The 19,102-nt window shown below is 37.4% G+C and overlaps 1 pseudogene; it reads left to right on the plus strand.

Moving 5' to 3' along the window:
• The first annotated feature begins 12,411 nt into the window (after positions 1–12,411).
• On the plus strand, positions 12,412–13,882 carry LOC119530629 (annotated as a pseudogene).
• The last annotated feature ends 5,220 nt before the right edge of the window (positions 13,883–19,102 follow it).

The raw sequence follows: 19,102 nt of genomic DNA on the forward strand, positions 1-19,102 counted from the left end.
TAGCCTGATAACTTCCAAGATAGCAGCAAAGAGACCACGCTGTGGTGGATGGGAGCAGAGGAGAAGGAAGCCAGGGCATTTCTCCTCCTCCACCATCTTGGGCAGCTCTCTGATAGGGGCCAAAAATTCTCTGTGGCTCCAGCTCTTAATGGACAGTCATGCCATGATTCCAGTTTCAGTTGGGTACAACTGTGGTCCCTTCCCACTGGCAATTATGTCTCTTCTCTTTGTCTTTTATGGCTTTCTGTTGGTCCTAATATCTGGAATATTTCACCATCACCCAATTGACTTTCCAGTCCTTTTGTCATCCATATAACAAATTATCAGTACAACTCAACAACAAAAAGACAAACAACCCAATTAAAAAATGGGCAAAAGACATGGACAGACACTTTTCCAAGGAGGAAATACAAATGGCTCAAAAACATATGAAAAGATATTCAACTTCACAGGGAAATGTAAATCAAAGCCACAGTGAGATATCATTTCACACCTACTAGAATGACCATTATAAAAAAAAAAAAATACAGAAGACTACAAGTACTGGAGAGGATGTGAGAAAGAGGTACACATATTCACTGCTGGTAGGAGTGCAGAATGTTGCAACTGCTCTGGAAGGCAGTTTGGTGGTTCTTCAGGAAGCTAAGTATACAATTGCCATATGATCCAGTAATCCCATTACTAGGTTTATACTTGGAGTAACTGAAGACAGGGGCATGAACAGAGATTTGTACACTGATGTTTATAGCAAAATTATTCATGAGTGCCAGGAGATGGAAACAGTCCAAATGTCTATCAATGGACAAGTAGTATTACTCAGCTGCAAGACAGAATAAAGTCGTGACACATGCAACAATGTGGGTCAATCTTGAAGACAGTATGTTGAGTAAAATTAGCCAGAAGCAAAAGGACAAACACTGTATAGTCTCACTGTTATGAACTAAGTACGATGAGCAACTCTGAGAGTTAAAGTTAGGAACATGGGTTCTCAGAAGATAGAAAAAGGGTAGAAATTAGGCTTTTCATGCTACAGAGATACAGAAGGTTCAACAGGATTGATTGTAGAGATCCAAAAATGGATAGCACAATACTATCTGATGGTAGCACAATATTGTAAGTATAATGAACAAAGCTGAGTGTGAATATGGTTGAAAGTGGAAGGCTAGGGGCATATATGACACCAGAAGGACAGACAGAGGATAGAAACTGGGACTGTATAACTTGGCAAAACCTAGAGTGGACAATGATGTTGATTAAATGTACAAATATAAGAAAGTTTTTACATGAGAAATAACAAGTGAATGTCACCATTACATGGTGTTGAAAATAGGACGGTATATCGAAAAAATACAATCAATGCAAACAAGGGCCCATAGTTAACAGTAACATTGTAATACTCTTCCATTAATTGTAACAAAGGCATATACCAAAGCTAATTGTCAATAAGAGGGGGATATAAGAGAGGGGTATGGGATTCTTGTTGTTTTTATTGTTTCTCCTTTTTTTCCTGCTTCTTTTTTGCAGAAGAAATGGAAATGTTTTCATATAGATTGTGGTGGTGAATGCATAACTATGTGATTATACTGGGAGTTATTGATTGTTCACCAAGGAAGGATTGTATTGTATGTGAATAAAAATGTTTAAAAAATAAACAAAAAGATACAAGTGCTGGAAAAGGTGTGGAGAGAGAGAGAGATATACCTATTCACTCTTGATAGGGAAAGAGAACAGTGCAGCCTACCTGGAAGGCAGTGTGGTGGTTCCACAGGAGGCTAAGTATAGGGTTGCCATATGATCTGGCAACCCTCTTATAAGGAATATACTTGGAAGGGCTGAAAGCAGGGACATGAGTAGACATTTGCACACTGGTGTTTATGGCAGCACTATTCATGATTTGCAGTGGATGGAGGTGGCCTAAGGGTATATCAACAGATGAATGGAAGGGCAAACTATGGTATATACATACAGTGGAATATTGAGTGGCTGCAAGGACTGAATCTTGAGGTATGCAACTAGGTGAATGAACCTTGAGGACATTATGTTGAGTGAAATGATCCAGAAATGAAAGGACAAATATTGTAAGGCCTCACTAATATAAACTAACTATAATGAGCAAATGCTGAGAACTGAATTTGAAAGCATAGGTTATCAGGGGATAGAACATGGGCAGAGTTTGGGTAATCAACAATGAAGGAGTAGAGAATGTTCAATAAAGCTTATTGTAAAGGTTCCTAGATTGTAAGCTCTTACAGTAGTCACATCTGTTCCTGAGTTTTAACTGTTATTTCTAAATTCTGAGATGCTGTGTTCTTTGGGTATAACCTGGAAGTTCCCTGGAACTTTGGGTATCTGTGTGACAATTGAGACTCAGAGTTAGCGTTCTGCAGGTCTGAAAGTCAATATTACTCCATACAGCAATTTTTTAAAGAATCTGAAAAAGAGATCAGACTTCAATTGGAGATATGAATGAAATGGACTAGGTTAGGACTAAGGTAAATCAGAATACAGGGTAAAGGATGATATTGACCATATTTTATAACTTCAACTTCTGTGTCAGACCAAAGGTAGAGATGTTTATTTGGTACAAAGTTTATATTTTCTGTAGCACACTAATTTAACCTGTATGGTCAGTTTATATAAACAATGAACATAGCTAGCTTTAATTAATGAACTAGAAATAGCAAAGAACAGACAAGACATGGACAAATATAATGATCCAATATAAAGATAAATTGAGTTCCTGATATATTGACTCCAAAAATGGAACAAAAATGTAGTCAGATTTAATATGGCAAAATTTTCTGGAAGTGAAAGAAAAACTGAACCTGCAGTCCAAAGGGCATAATGCATAACCAGAACAAATGATGTCATTGATACGTATCATGGTAAATAATTGAACTTCTATGACAAAGAAGGACTTCTTTAGGATTCTAGGAAATAAAAGCAAGTCACCTCCAAGCTATGAAAATCAGACAGATCTCTGATTTTTTCATGGAAACATTCACAGTGAGAAGGAAATGAAGAGTCTAACAAGTTCTGAGGAAAGAAAGTGTGACTCCAGAATAAGTATAAATGCAATAGGTAGTGTTCCTTTAAAATGAAAGTTCCTGGAGATGACATCATCAACACGGCAATATGAGGCATCCCCTGGAAAATTTCTTCCTTCAGAAACAACTAATAACAGACAGTTGCTTGGAGCTGTGGAGGATGATAGACACTGGAGAAGGACTCCACAAATGCTGAATCAAAGAAAAAGGAAAAATAAACATACCCCTAAAAAAGGTAGGAGACCAAGACCCCTCACTCTCACTCAGTACTGAGCAGTTTGAGTGAAATGAGGCAACACAACCCAGGTCCCTCTGGCCATGGATGTAGAACATGGAGCCACTTGCAGTAGTGAGTTAGAATCCCAGGCATATCCAGGCCCAGGGGCCCAGGGTAGAGCACAAGTCTGCAGAGACCCAGGGCAGAACACAAGCTGGAAAGCAGTTGCATTAAAAAGGGCCCCCAGGAAATAAAAGAGACATGGCAGAACTGTTGGTGAGAGGTGCACACACTCGACCCAGTCTCTGATTGCTACAGCACCTAAATGAAAAAACAGGCCTTTCTGAATATTGGGATCCAGTAGTGGGGGAATTAACTGAAGGTAGAAAAGTGTCATGGAAAAGAAGGGGAGGGGACTGAACTGCTGTAAGGCAGTACAAGTCCCAGATCTGAAAAGTGTAATGAAAAAGTGGGCACTGAGTGAGGGGGAGAAGTTAAAAAAATTCATATGAGCTGGGGAGTGCAACCTGCATAGAAACAAACAGATCAGATTCCCAGAGAAGGAATTGAGGAAAGGAAGGTTTTTCCTGGAGATGAAACAATTACACATAAAAGGACAATCTTAAAAATTGTACTGCATGTCCAGGGCAAAACCAGGTGCAGAAGATCCGAGAAAATGTGAACAGTTAAACACAATCTACTCTAAAAGTTGAGTATTGAGATGGAACAAGAGTCAAAGAAGAGCCTTAACACATAACCAAAAGTGATTCACCACATACAAGGGATCTTCAAGAAGACCAAGTGCTGATATCTCATCAGAAACCATGAACATTCTTTTCTGTATCTATTCACTTTTCTCTTGCTGCTTTCAGAATTATGTTTATCTTTGGCATGTGACATTCTGGTTAGTATATGTCTCTGAGTAGCTTTATTAGGGTTTATCCTATCTGCAGTAAGTTGCGCTTCTTGGACATGTGTATTTATATCTTTCATAAGAGGTGGGAAATTTTTGGCCATTATTTCCTCAAATATTCTTTCTTCCCCCTTTCCCTTCTCTTCTTCTTCTTGGACATCCATGATGTGTATGTTTGTGCTTTTCACGCTATCACTCAAATTCTTGAGACACTGCTTAATTTTTTTCTATTCTCTTATTTTTTCTTTCAACCAAAAATTCCTAGGATTTAAAGAGTAGAGTTATATATTGAGGATAGAGTACTATTTTGTTTTGCATTTACCCATTTAGTTACCTTTATTGAAATCTTCACTTCTTCACACTGCTCCAAGCCACTCTCTCCTGTCTTTTCCTTTCAACCTGAAGGACTCCCTTTAGCAATTTTTGTAAGGGATGTCTTTTCTTGATGAACTCTCTTAGTTTCTTTTTCTTTTCTTTTTCTTTTGAAATAAATTCAAATTCACAGGACAGTTGCAAAACTAATAAAAACCCCATACACAGAACTCCAGCATACCCCAAATCCCTCCAGTGACACCCAGAACTACCAACTTTAATATTTTGTCACTTCACTATTTCTTTGTTTCCCTCCCTCCCTATCATCCATCATCTATTGCTCTGTATTCTGAACATATGAGAGCAAGTTGCACACATCCTTGAACAAATAATATAATTTACATATACATTTCCTATTAACAAGAATATTCATTTATGTAATCACATTAAGTGTAGTTAAGATGTTCAAGAAATTTAACATTGATATAAAGCTTACATTCAATATTTCATTTTTTCTTATATCCCAATTATGTCCTTTTGAGCCTTTTCCCTTCTATTCTTAGATCTCACCCAGGATCATCTATGGCATTTAATTGTCATCTATTTAGACTGTCATTTTTTTCAAGTGTAGAAACATATATAAAGCATAAATCTTCCCATTCCAACCCCCCCCCAAGCATTCCATTTAGTGGGATTAATCACATTCACAGTGTTGCAATGCCATCACCTTCCCCCCATTCATTACTAGAAATTTCCCTCACCCCAAACAGAAACCCTACACTCATTTCATATTAACTCCCCATTGCCCCTTCCCCCACTTCTCATAACCCATACTCTACTCTTCATCTCTATGATCATATTCTCTGATACTTTCTTTGTGTTTACTGTGGGGCTTAAATTTAACATCCTAAATCTATAACAATCTTGTTTTCTTTAATACCAAATTAACTTCAATAGGACACATAAACTATGTTCCTATACTCCTCCATTTCCCCACCTTTATGTAGTTCTTGTCAAAAATTACATATTTTACATTGAGTCCAAAACCATTGATTTATCATTACACTTTATGTATTTTATATCCTGTAGGAAGTAAATAGTGGAGTTACAAATCAAAAATACAGTACTATTGGTACTTATATTTACCATGTGATCTTTACTGGAAATCTTTATTTCTTCATGTGGTTTCAGTCAATTGTTTAGTGTCCCTTCCTTTCAGCCTGCTCAATTCCCTTTAGCATTTCTTATAGGACTGATCTACTGGTGATGAAGTCCCTCAGCTTTTGATTATCTGGGAATGCTTTCATCTCCCCCTCATTTTTAACCTCCAGGTGTTTGTGAATTTTCTAAGTCTCTGATGGTTATTGACTCCTAATTGTATTCCACTGTGGTCAGAGAATGTGGTTTGAATAATTTCAGTTTTTTAAAATTCATTGAGGCTTGATTTATGTTCCAGCATATGGTCTATTCTGGAGAAAGTTCCGTGATCACTAGAGAAGAATGTGTATCCTCATGATTTGGGATGTAACGCTCTATATATGTTTGTTAAACCAAATTCATTTATCAGATTGTTTAGGTTTTCAGTTTCTTTTTTGGTCTTCTGTCTGGTTGATCTATCTATAGGAGAGAGTGATGTGTTGAAGTCTCCCACAATTATTCTGGACACATCCATTGCTTCCTTCAGTTTTGCCAGTGTTTGTCTCATGTATTTTGTGGCACCATGATTGGGTGCATAAACATTTATGATTGTTATTTCTTCTTGTTGAATGGCCCCTTTTATTAGTATGTAGTTGCCTTCTTTGTCTCTCATAACATTCTTGCATGTAAAGTGTATTTTATCTGAGATTAATATTGCTACTCCTGCTTTCTTTTGGCTGTAGCTTGCTTGAAATATTTTTTTCATCCTTTCACTTTCAATTTCTTTGTGTCTCTGTGTCTACAATGAGTCTCTTGCATGTGACATATTGATGGTTCGTATTTTTTGATCCATTCTGCCAATCTATATCTTTTAATTGGGGAGTTTAATCCATTTATATTCAATGTTATTACTGTGAAAGCATTTCTTGAATCAGCCATCCTATCTTTTGGTTTATATTTGTCACATATATTTTTTTTCCCTCTCTTTGTTATTGTCCTTTAATGAACCAATATTGAATCTCTTTAGTACTAAGCTTTTCTCTATATCTCTGTCTCCTTTCTTTTTTTCTCTGTTGGTAGGACTCCCTTTAGTATCTGGAGTAGGGCAGGTCTTTTATTAGCAAAATCTCTCAGCATTTGTTTGTGAAAAATGTAAGCTCTCCCTCCAATTTGAAGGAGAGTTTTGCTGGATAAAGTATTCTTGGTTGGAATTTTTTTTTTCTCTCAGAATTTTAAATATGTCATGCCACTGCCTTCGCACCTCCACGGTGACCACTGAGTAGTCACTACTTAGTCTTCTGCTGTTTCCTTTGTATGTGGTGAATTGCTTTTCTCTTGCTGCTTTCAGAACTTGCTCCTCTTCAGTATTTGACAGTCTGATCAGAATATGTCTCTGAGTGGGTTTATTCGGATTCATTCTATTTGGGCTTTGCTGGGCATTTATGCTTTGTGTACTTATATTGTGTAGAAGGTTTGGGAAGTTTTCCCCAACAATTTCTTTGAATATTCTTTTTAGACCTTTACCCTTCTCTTACCATTCTGGGACACCAAAGAGTCTTATATTTGGACATTTTATCTATCATATCCCTAAGGTCCATTTCGATTTTTTTATATTTTTTTCCCCATTCTTTCTTTTGTTCTTTTATTTTTCCATTCTGTGGTCCTCAAGGTCACTGATTTGCTGTTCAGCTTCCTCTAGTCTTGTTCTATGAGTATCCAGAATCTTTTTAATTTGGTCAACAGTTTCTTTTATTTCCATAAGGTCATCTATTTATTTTATTTACTCTTGCAATTTCTTCTTTATGCTCTTCTAGGGTCTTCTTCATGTCCTTTATATCCTGGGCCATGCTGTTCTTCATGTCCTTTATATCCTGTGCCATGCTCTTATTGTTTGTCTTTAGTTCTTTGATTAATTGCTCCAAGTACTGTGTCTCCTCTGATCTTTTGATTTCGGTGTTTGGGTTTGGGTTATCCATATTGTCTGTTTTTTTCATATGCTTTAAAATTTTCTGTTGTTTTTGGGCTCTTGGCATTTGCTTTACTTGATAGGGTTCTTTTAGGATATGAAGGATTATTGGGACACCAATCTCTAATTTGTCAGATCTACAGCTTGGTGGTCTACACTTTCTCTAACTAACCAGCAGATAGCATCCTTGAGTCACCTATTCCCCTCAAGTCAGTTCTCCCCAACTTTGTCTTTGTGGTGTGTGGGGGTCTGTGGGGTCCAGTTGGTGCACCAAGTTTGGGTGTGTTGTTTGTGCTTTCTGCCCTGAACATGGGTGTGTGTCTGAGCAGTTAGGGAGGGAGGGCAGCTTTAATAATCAAACCTCCCAGGTGTTCCTGGAGATTTAAGGCTGTTCCAAGAGTCTAAACCTTCATTTCAGTCTCACCACAGATTGTTTCTGCTGCTTACCCAGAAGTCCTTGGTATTGGCATATTGCCCCCGAGATTTCCGAGTGGGTCCCTCTTCCAAGCCATGCCCTTCTAGGGCCTCTGCTGAGGGAAGTTTGTGCTATGTCACAAGTGTGTGCCATCCCTCAAGGGGTGTTCTGGGCCACCAGGCCATGTAGGGGCACCCAGCCTGCTGTAAGGATGATTGAATGGGGCAGGTCAATTTCCCCCTTTTCGCACAGCTCTGCCTTCCCAGCTCCCGGACAATTAGCTGTGGGTGCACAAAAGGCTATTGTCCACACCCGATATTGTGGCATGTGCGTGTGTTGCTGGAAACACTTCCTGTCACACTGGGTTTTTTGGCATGGCTCTGGGCTGTGGCTCTGGTGCCAGGCAGGAGTGCTCCCAGCCCACCAGGAAGATGGGTGCAAGGGGCATGGATATCTTCCTCTTTTGGCTCACCTCTGTTTTCCTTGCTCTGAGACAGTTAGCAGTGGGTGTGCGAAAGGCTGTCTTCCACACCAGATATTGAGGCATTCGCACAGCCTGTTCCTGCCACACTTCATTGTGTGTTTCTCACTGCTATATATGCAGCTGCTTTTAGGTTTTTTAAAAAAGAACTAGTCTGCCTCCAAACACCAACCCATGGTTTCCCCACACCACAGTGTGGCTGCCAGACATTCAGCAGCTTACTCTCTCATTTCAGAACACAAACTTCAAGTTTCACGAAGTGCACAGTCACTGTGGATTTAGCAGACCTTGTCCAGCTGGTGCATCCCTGGAACTTGTGTTCTGGGTCACTTTCTGGCTTTTATCTAGTATTTTTCACGGAGGTGTTTTTTTGCCCTGTCTCTCCTAGCTGCCATCTTATGTTCCTCTCTTAGTTTCTTTATATCTGTGAATGTTTTAAATGCTCCCTCAGTTTTGAAGGACAGTTTTGCTGGAAAAAGAATTTAGAGCTGGGGTCCAGTCCATGGCTAGCTGCTGCTGATAGAAAGGGACATACAAATCCTCTTCCCCAACAACAGGATTGGGCACAGCTGATTGCTCTTCATGGCTTTTGATTAGCAAATGTAGATCACTGGTTCTGAGCTCTGAGGGAAGCCATTGTTTCAACCCTCCATCCAGACAGGGGTGGAGGTGGTGGAGATTTAAAGATGCTGCATTTCATCAGGGTTTCAGGGAACAGTTAACTGAAGAGCTGCACTTGCTGGGCAGGCCAGGAAAGCTCAGGTTTGGGGAGCCATTGGTAAAGATTTTGAAGCCCTGCTTAATCCCCTTCCCAGGACATGTTGGAGCCAATCATTGCCCCCTTTGTGAGTTCCTGGCCCTGTTTTGGCTGGGAAATATTGACTTGGGAAAGTCCCCTCTGGGGTGACCCTCCTCCCAGAATTTGCCTTCAAGGCAAAAGCAGCATAAGATGATGAAAGAAATGTAAAAAACCCTTTAGAGGTAGAGAGTCTGGGACCAAGGCCTGCTGGCAACAAATGCAGGAAGATGGAGGTCTGTCTCCTGAGAAACAAAGGGGACAACCAAACTCCTGTCAACAGGGGAACTCCAAAACAATTAATAAGCAAAATCCCATGATAAGACAGAGGCCCAGAAAGACAGGGAAAACACTGCACACTGTATTTTCCTTGGGCAGACCTTCCTGATAGGAGGGCTGAAGCTAAAGAAAATCTTTGCTTATTACCAATTGGATATAAAATGAAGAAACAGATTTTCGATGGAATAAATACTAGAATTAACATTTTAAAATATCATAGTGTACAGTGTGCAACGAGTACAAGACAAACAAAGAAACAGGAAATGATGCCCCATTCAATGGAAGAAGATAAAAATACAGAAAACAACAATGAAGATGATGGTAATGTGGCCATACCAAACAAAACCTTTAGAAAATTATCTTTAAAATGCCTAAGTATATGAAAGAAAGTACAGAGGAAAAACTAAAGGATATCAGGAAAATAATGAATGAACAATATGAGAGTCTAAGTAAAAAGACAGAAATTTTTAAAAAGAACCAGACAGAACTACTGGAGCTGAAGACCACAATAACTGAAGTGAAAATTGCCCAGAAGGGTTTCAAGAGCAGATTGGAGCTGGCAGAAGAAAGAATCAGTGAACTTGAAGATAAGACATTCAAAATGAGCCAGGCTGAGGAACAGAAAGAAAAAAGAAATATTAGAGGCTAAAACAGCCTAAAATAGCTATAAGACACCATCAAGCACACCAATATATGCATTATGGCAGCCCAAAAAGGAGAAGAAAGAGAGAAAGGGGTAGAAGAAATAGTTAAAGAAATAATGACAGAGAACTTCACAAACATAGCAAAGACATGAATATGCACATATAAAAGCTCAGAGAAGACCAAACATGATAAATATGAAGAAAAATACACCCCATCATATACTGATTATACTATCAAATGCAAAGGACAAGGAGAGTGTTCTGAATGCTGCAAGATAAAGCAAGGTGTCACATATAAGAGAGTTCCAGTTAGATTGAGTTCTGATTTCTCATCAGAAATCATGAAGGAAACAAGGCAGCAGGTTGAAATACTTAAAGCACTGAAGGAAAACAACTGTCAGCCAAGAATTTTGTCTGATGAGACTCTCTTTCAAAACTGAGGGAGTTCATCCCCTCTAGACTGGCCCTACAGGCAATGCTAAAGGGAATCTTCAGACTGAAAGAACACTAGACCATGGTTCAAAGCAGCATAAGGAATTAAAGACCTATGGTAAATTTAACCACTGGGTAATTATTAATGCCAGTATTATTGCATTGTATTGTTTGGTATGAAACTCTACCTCTTATTTCCTATAGCTGATAAAATGAAAATGCAAAGAAAGTTATGATAAATCAAGGTTTTTGAATGTACAACATACAAAGATAAGTGGTAACACATACAGAAAAAATGGTGGGAAGGCCAAGGGGTACAGGGAAAGTAGATGTGAGTACTACCGAATTTAAGTTGGTATCAGACCTATTATGACTGTTATATATTTAAGATATTAAATTTTAACTCCATGATAACCACAAGAAAAACAGATGAAAAAATATACAGATAGAGCTGAGAAGGGACTCAATATGGTACAACAAAAAAGCAAATGAATATAGAAGTAGGCCTTAATGGAAGTCAGGGACAAAAATGGTACAAGATTTATAAATGTTAAGTAGTAAAATGGCAGAAGAAATTCCCATATTATCAATAATTACTTTAAATGTAAATGGATTAAACTCTCTACTCAAAAGGCAGAGATTGGCTGAATGGATAAAAAGCATGATCCAAATATTGTCTGCAAGAGACTCACATTAGGAGTCAAAGATACATGTAGGTTGAGGGTAAAAGGATGGAAAAAGGTGATCCATGCAAGTAGTATCCAAAAGAAAGTTTAAGTGGCTATACAAATATTGGATAAAATAGATGTTGCATTAAAAACAGTTTCGTGGGACAAAGATGGTCATTATATACCAATAAAGGGGAAAATTCAACAGGAAGATGTAGCAATCATAAATATGCACCGAACAGCAGAGCCCCAAAATATATGAAGCAAATACTGTCAGATTTGAAGAGAGAAATTTATGGTTCTACATTGATAGTAACAGACTTTAACACACTACTCTCAATAATGGATAGATCATCCCTCAGAAGATCAATAAGGAAGTACAGGACTTGAATGATAAACTAAAACAACTATACCTAATGTATATAAATAGAACTCTGCAACCAATGAAAACAGAAGGCACATTCTTCTGTGTGCACATGGAACATTCTCCAGGATAGACCACATCATGGGTCACAAAACAAGACTCAATAAGTTTAAAAATATTGAAATCATACACTGTATATTGTCTGACCACAATGGGATGAAATGAGAAATCAATAACAGAGACAGAAATGAGAAATTCACAAATACATGGAAATTAAATGACATACCCTTAAACAGGTTATGGGTTAAAGAGGAAATCAGAAACAAAATCAGGTAATATCTAAAGAAGAATGAAAATGAAAATACAACATACAAAAACATTTGGGATGCAGCAAAGGCAGTGCTGGGAGAAAAAATTATAGCTCTAAATGCTTACATTATAAAAGAAGAAAGACTTGACGAGCTCCTCTCATTTTGAGGCTTGTGTGGCCCTGTGTGACTGGAAGGGGGCATGGCGGAGCAAGAAGCAGAGACTGAGGGGCAGCCTTAATGGAGGTTCTGATAATTTTGGCACCTGGAGCCTCCTTCTCTGGACCTAGTGCATTCCAGTGATCCTGTGGCCTGGGCTGTGCAGGTGGAATGGCTGCCAATGCCCAGCACGTCAGGCTTCAGCATGCCCTGTGAACAGAATAGGAACCTTGAGATACTCCAGCTCCAAGAGCAAAAGACCCTGCATGGCAAATGTGCAATACCAATATGTCTGTATCTATGGATGGTGCTGTAAGCACCTCACAGTTTCCTGCTTCAGAACAAGAGACCCTGGTTAGACCAAAGTCATTGCTTTTGAAGTTGTTAAAGTTTGTTACTTCACAAAAAGACACTTACAAAATGAAAGAGGTTACATTTTATCTTGGACAGTATATTATGGCTAAATGATTATATGATGGGAAGCAACAACATATTGTACATTGTTCAAATGATCTTCTAGGGGATTTGTTGGAGTGCCAAGCTTCTCTGTGAAAGAGCACAAGAAAATATATACAATGATCTACAGAAACTTGGTAGTGGTCAATCAGCAGGAACCCAGATTCAGGCACATCTGAGAGTGAAAACAGTTTTCACCTTGAAGATGAGTGGGCAAAAGGATTCAGTGCAAGAGTTGCAGGAAGTGAAACCTTCATCCTCAAATCTGATTTCTAGACCAACTACCTCATCTAGAAGGAGATCAATTAGTGAGACAGAAGAAAATTCGGATGAATTAGCTGGTGAACAACAAAGAAAGCATCACAAATCTGATAGCAGTTCCCTTTCCTTTGATGAAAGCCTTGCTCTGTGTGTAATAAGGCAGATACGCTGTGAAAGAAGCAGTAGCAATGAATTGATAGAGACTCCATCAAATACGGATCTTGAGGCTGGTACAAGTGAACATTCTGGTGATTGGTTGGATCAGGATTCAGTATCAGATCAATTCAGTGTAGAATTTGAAGTTGAATCTCTCAATTCAAAAGATTATAGCCTTAGTGAAGAAGGACAAGAACTCTCAGATGAAGAGGATGAGGTGTATCAAGGTACTGTATATCAGGCAGGGAGAGTGATACAGATTCATTCGAAGAAGATCCTGAAATTTCCTTAGCTGACTATTGGAAGTGTACTTCATGCAATAAGATGAATCCTCCCCTTCCACCACATGGCAACAGATGATGGGCCCTTCATGAGAATTGGCTTCCTGAAGATAAAGGAAAAGATAAAGGGAAAATATCTGAGACAGCCAAACTAGAAAAGTCAACACATGTGGAAGAGGGCTTTGATGTTCCTGATTGCAAAAAAATGACAGTGAGTGAATCTAAAGAGTCATGTGTTGAGGAAAAGGATGATAAAATCATGCAAGCCTCCCAATCCCAAGAAATGAGGATTATTCTCAGCTGTCAACTTTTGGTAGCATCATTTGTAACAGTCAAGAAGATGTCAGAGAGTTTGAGAGGGAAGAAACACAAGATAAAGAAGAAAGTGTGGAAACTAGTTTTTCCCTCACTGCCATTGAACCTTGTGTGATTTGCCATGGTTGATCTAAAAATGGTTACATCGTCCATGGCAAAACAGGACATCTTATGGCATGTTTTACAGGTCCAAAGAAGCTTAAAAAATGAAAAAGCCCTGTCTAGTATGTAGGTAACCAGTTCAAATTATTGTGCTAACTTATTTCCCCAAATGACTTGTCTATAATAGTATAATTATATATTTTTAACTACATAACCCTAAACATTTAGACAATTATTTTGGCAACATGAAATTATTTTTTGTGTTTTTTTAATGTATATCAAAATGAGAAAGTCCATGATTTCTTCTCTGTAGTGTGACTTACCTACTTGGAGAGGAGGTGGGGGTTAGTGAATACTCACTTGCTTTTAGGAAAATTTCATTTCTGTTCATATTTTATATTTGAGTTTTAATGTAATTTGAATTGTATATATAACTCATCCTTAAATCCTACCCCCCATATTTTAAATAATTTCCACTTTCTCTTAAATGAGAAGTATCTGTTTTTAAAATATAAATAGGACATTTAAATTTAACTTATTTAGTACCTTTCTTGTAAGGAGATAAAGTTTGTGTGAAAGATTTAATATTTAAACTTTAGATGCTCTTAAATCTTCTGATCCTTAGTTTCTGTGCTCTTTCAGAGCCTCTTAAAAAACTCTTTACAGGTGAAAAAGAAACAGGTGGTTATATTTGGTGCTATAGAAGTAGAAATGGACTGCTTGTTCTCTAGTCTTTTTGGTATATAAGGGATAGGTGGTGATGATGTCCACTGAGAAGTCTTTGAGAAGAGCCACAATTTGCCCAGAAGACAACTTTCTAAAAAAACTCCATTATAGAAACTGGAGTTGTCCTGGGGGCTGAGGGGTGGGGGCCAACCTGATACATGATTTCAGAACTTACTGGGAATTGATTGTTTCTCTCAAATGAAAAACAATTTAAGACACTTTGAAGTACTTCTTGGGCTGGATTACACCATCCCTATTAGTTGCCTCGGTTTCAGACCTTTGCTTAAGGCTAGTTTTAGAAACCAGTGAATCCAGAAAGATAAATTCAGAAATTAGATAAACAGAAGATCTGTTCATTTATAAAATAGCTGTAAAGGTCAATTTTTCTCTAAATTATCCAGAAATTATGCATCAGCTTCCTTCAAGTATGGCAGGGTCATAAGATTCTAAAACATCTCTTAAACTGTGTAGATTAATTTATTAATTTATATTTACATATGAGACTTCAGCAAAATTGTGTGATTAACCAAAACTTCAGACAAGTGGAATTGAGTTTTGATTTAAGGTCCCAGTGTTTTTCTCTTAGGTATGACAGTTTGAGGACAATGAAATCAACTGAACTATGAGTTTAGAATAAAACTGAGGGATAATTTTACACAGAAAAAAAAAGAAAGACTTAAAATCAGAGACCTAACTTCCAACTGGAGGAACTAGAAAAAGAAGAGTAAATTAAACCCAAAGCAAGGAGAAGGAAGGAAATAACCAAGATTAGATTGGAGATAAATGAAATAGATAACAAAAAAATAGAGATAATCAAAACCAAAAGGCAGTTCTTCAAAAAGGTCAATTAAATCAACATACCTTCAGCCAGACTGACAAAGAAAAAAGAGAGAGGATACAAATAATGAAAATCAGAAATGAATAGTGGGATTCATTACCAACAACCCCACAGAAATAAAAAGGACTGTAAGTGGATACTATGAAAAATTGTATGCCAATAAATCAGATAACATATATGAAATGGACAAATTCTTAGAAACACATAAAATATCTACACTGACTCAAGAAGAAATGAGATCTCAACAAACCAATTACTAATAAAACGATTGAATCAGTCATCAAAAACCTCTCAGCAAAGAAAAGCTCATGCCCAGATGGCTTCACAGGGGAATTCTATCAAACATTCAAAGAATACTTAACTCTAATTTTGCTCAAACTCTTCCAAAAAGTTGAAGATGAGGTAACACTCCCTTAACTTATTCTACAAGGCCAGCATCACCCTCATACCAAAGCCAGATAAAGATACCACAAGAAAACTACAGATGAATATCTCCTGTGAATATAGAGGCAAAAATCCTCACCAAATACTAACAAACTGGATCCACCAACATATTAAAAGAATTATACACCATGACCAAGTGGGATTAATCCCTGGTTAGCAAGGTTGGTTCAACATAAGAACATCAATTAATGTAATATACTACATTAACAGAATGAAGGGAAAGAAACATATGACCAACTCTATTGACACAGAAAAGGCATATGACAAAATCCAGCATCCTTTCTTGATAAAAACACTTAGAGCACTAGGAATAGAAGGAAACTTCCCCAACATGATAAAGGCCGTATGTGAAAATCCCACAGGTAACACCCTGGTTAATGATAAAAACTGATAACTTTCACTCTGAGATCAGGAACAACACAAGGTTGCCCCCTGTCACCACTGTTATTCAACATTGTACTGGAAGTTCTTGCCAGAGAATTAGGCAAGAAAAAGAAATAAAATGCAACTAACTGGGAAGGAAGTAAAGAAGTAAAACTTTCCCAATTTGCAGAAGATATGATCCTATATACGGAGACTCCTGAAAAATCCACAATAAAGCTCCTAGAGATAATAAACTAATTTAGCAAAGTGGTGAGGTACAAGATCAACACGCCCAAATCAGTACTGTTTCTATACACAAGCAATGAACAATTGGAAGAAATCAAGAAAAAATTCCATTCACAGTAGCAACTTAAAGAACAAATCTCTAGGAATAGATCTAACCAATAATGTAAAGGACTTGTTACAAAAAACAAACAAACAAACAAAAAAAAAAACTACAAAATATTGCTAAAGGAAATCAAAGAAAACCTAAAAAATGGAAGTATATTCCATGTTCATGGGTTGGAAGAGTAAATATTGTTAAAATGCCAGTGCTACCTAAAGCAAATTTTAGATTAAATGCAATTGGAATCAAAATTCCAACAACCACCTTTGGAGAAATGGAAAAGCCAATTATCAAATTTATATGGAAAGGTAAGGGGCCCCAATTACTAAAACCATCTTGAAAAGAAGAATGAAATCAGAGGACTCACCCTTCCCATCCTTAAAACTTATTACAAAACCACAATAATCAAAACAGCATGGTGCTGACACAAAGTCAGATATATAGATCAATGGATACTTATTGAGGACTCAGAAATCAACCCTTACGTTTATTGCCAGCTGATTTTGACAAGGTAGCAAGACCAATCAATTGGGAAAGAATAGCCTTTTCAACAAATGGTACTGGGAAAACTGGACTTTTATTAAAGAAAAAAAGTAGGGGACCCCTACCTCACACTATATGCAATAATCAACTCAAAATGGATCAAATTCCATAATAGAAAAGCTATAATTATCAAACTGCAAGAAGGAAAAGTAGGGCAGCATTTTCAGGGTCTTCTGTTAAGCAATAATTTCTTAGACCTTACACCCAAAGGGCAAGCAACAAAAGAAAAAATAGATAAATGAGACCTCCTCAAAATTAAAAACTTTTGTGCCTCATGAAAGTAAAACAACAATCTACACAATGGGAGAAAATATTTGGAAACCAGATAGCCAATAAGGAGATTATATATATAGAGAGAGAGAGATATAGATATATATAGACATAGATACTTAGATGTATAATTTTTATTGAGATTGTTCACGTACCATACATCTATCCAAAGATCCAAAGTGTACAATAAATTGCCCATGGTACCATCACACAGCTGTGCATCTATCACCAAAATTATTTTTTTTCAATTTTTAGAACATTTTCATTACTCCAGAAAAGAAATAAAGACATAAAATGGAAGCTCAAATCCTCCCATACTCCTAACCACCCCCCTCCATTATTGATTCATAGTTTTGGTATAGTACATTCGTTACTGTTGATGAAAGAATGTTAAAATACTACTAACTATAGTATATAGTTTGCAATAGGTACATAAATATTTTCCTATATGCCTCTCTATTATTAACTTATAGTTATAGTGTCAGACATTTGTTCTAGTTCCTGAGAGAGATTTCTAATATTTGCACAGTTAATCATGGACATTGTCCACCACAAGATTTACTGTTTTATACATTCCCATCTTTTAACCTCCAACTTTCCTTCTGGTGACATATGTGACTCTGAGCTCACCCTTTCCAACACCTTCACAAACCTTTCAGCACTGTTAGTTATTCTCACAACATGCTACCATCACCTCTGTCCATTTCCAAACATTTAAGTTCAACCTAGTTGAACATTCTGCTCATAATAAGCAACCACTCCCCATTCTTTAGCCTCATTCTATATCCTGGTAACTTATATTTCATGTCTATGAGTTTACACATCATAATTAGTTCACATTAGTGAGACCCTGCAATATTTGCCCTTATGTGTCTGTCTTTTTTCACTCAATATAGTGCACTCAAGGTTTCTTCATCAACTCAATTTTTTAAGACAGTTTTGTTCACACACCATACATTCGGTCCTAAGTAAACAATCATTGGCTCCCTGTATAGTCACGTATTTATGTATTCAGCACCATTGCCACTATCTATATAAGGACATCTCCATTTATTCCACAAAGAAGGAGGAAGGGTCAAAGAAGGCAGAGAGACAAAAGAAAAAGAAAAGAGAAAAAAAAAAACAACAAACACATGACAGCTAGAAAGCAACAAAAGGAAAGGTAGCATTTACCTAAAGTAGAATAAAGAGTCAGACAACATCACCAATTTCAGGAGTCCTATACCCTTTCCCTATTCCACCCCCACCCCATATGCATTTAGCTTTGGTATATTGCCTTTGTTATATCAAAGGAAGCATAATACAATGTTTCTGTTAATTATAGTCTCTAGTTTGCATTGATTGTATTTTCCCTGCAATTCCACCCTATTTTTAACACCTTGCAATGTTGACATTCATTTGTTCTACCTCCTGTAAAAACATATTTGTACCTTTTACTACAATTGTTGAGTACCCTAGGTTTATACAGTCCCAGTCTTTATCTTTCATTCTGGTGTCCCACATGGTCCTAACCTTCCTCTTTCAACCATATTCACAGTCTTCTTTGTTCAGTGTACTTACATTGCTGTGCTACTATCTCCCAAAATTGTGTTCCAAACCTCTCACTCCTGTCTTTTCCTTTCTGTCTGCAGTGCTTCCTTTAGTGTTTCCTGTAGAGCAGGTAACTTGTTCACAAACTCTCTCATTGTCTGTTTGTCAGAGAATATTTTAAGCTCTCCCTCATATTCAAAGGACAGTTTTGCCAGATATAGGATTCTTTGTTGGTGGCTTTTCTCTTTTAGTATCTTAAATATATCACTCCACTTCCTTCTTGCCTCCATGGTTTCTATTGAGAAATCCACACATAGTCTTATCAAGCTTCCT

The sequence above is a fragment of the Choloepus didactylus genome, chromosome 3, assembly GCF_015220235.1.
Source record: "Choloepus didactylus isolate mChoDid1 chromosome 3, mChoDid1.pri, whole genome shotgun sequence".
NCBI classification, from domain to species: domain Eukaryota; kingdom Metazoa; phylum Chordata; class Mammalia; order Pilosa; family Megalonychidae; genus Choloepus; species Choloepus didactylus.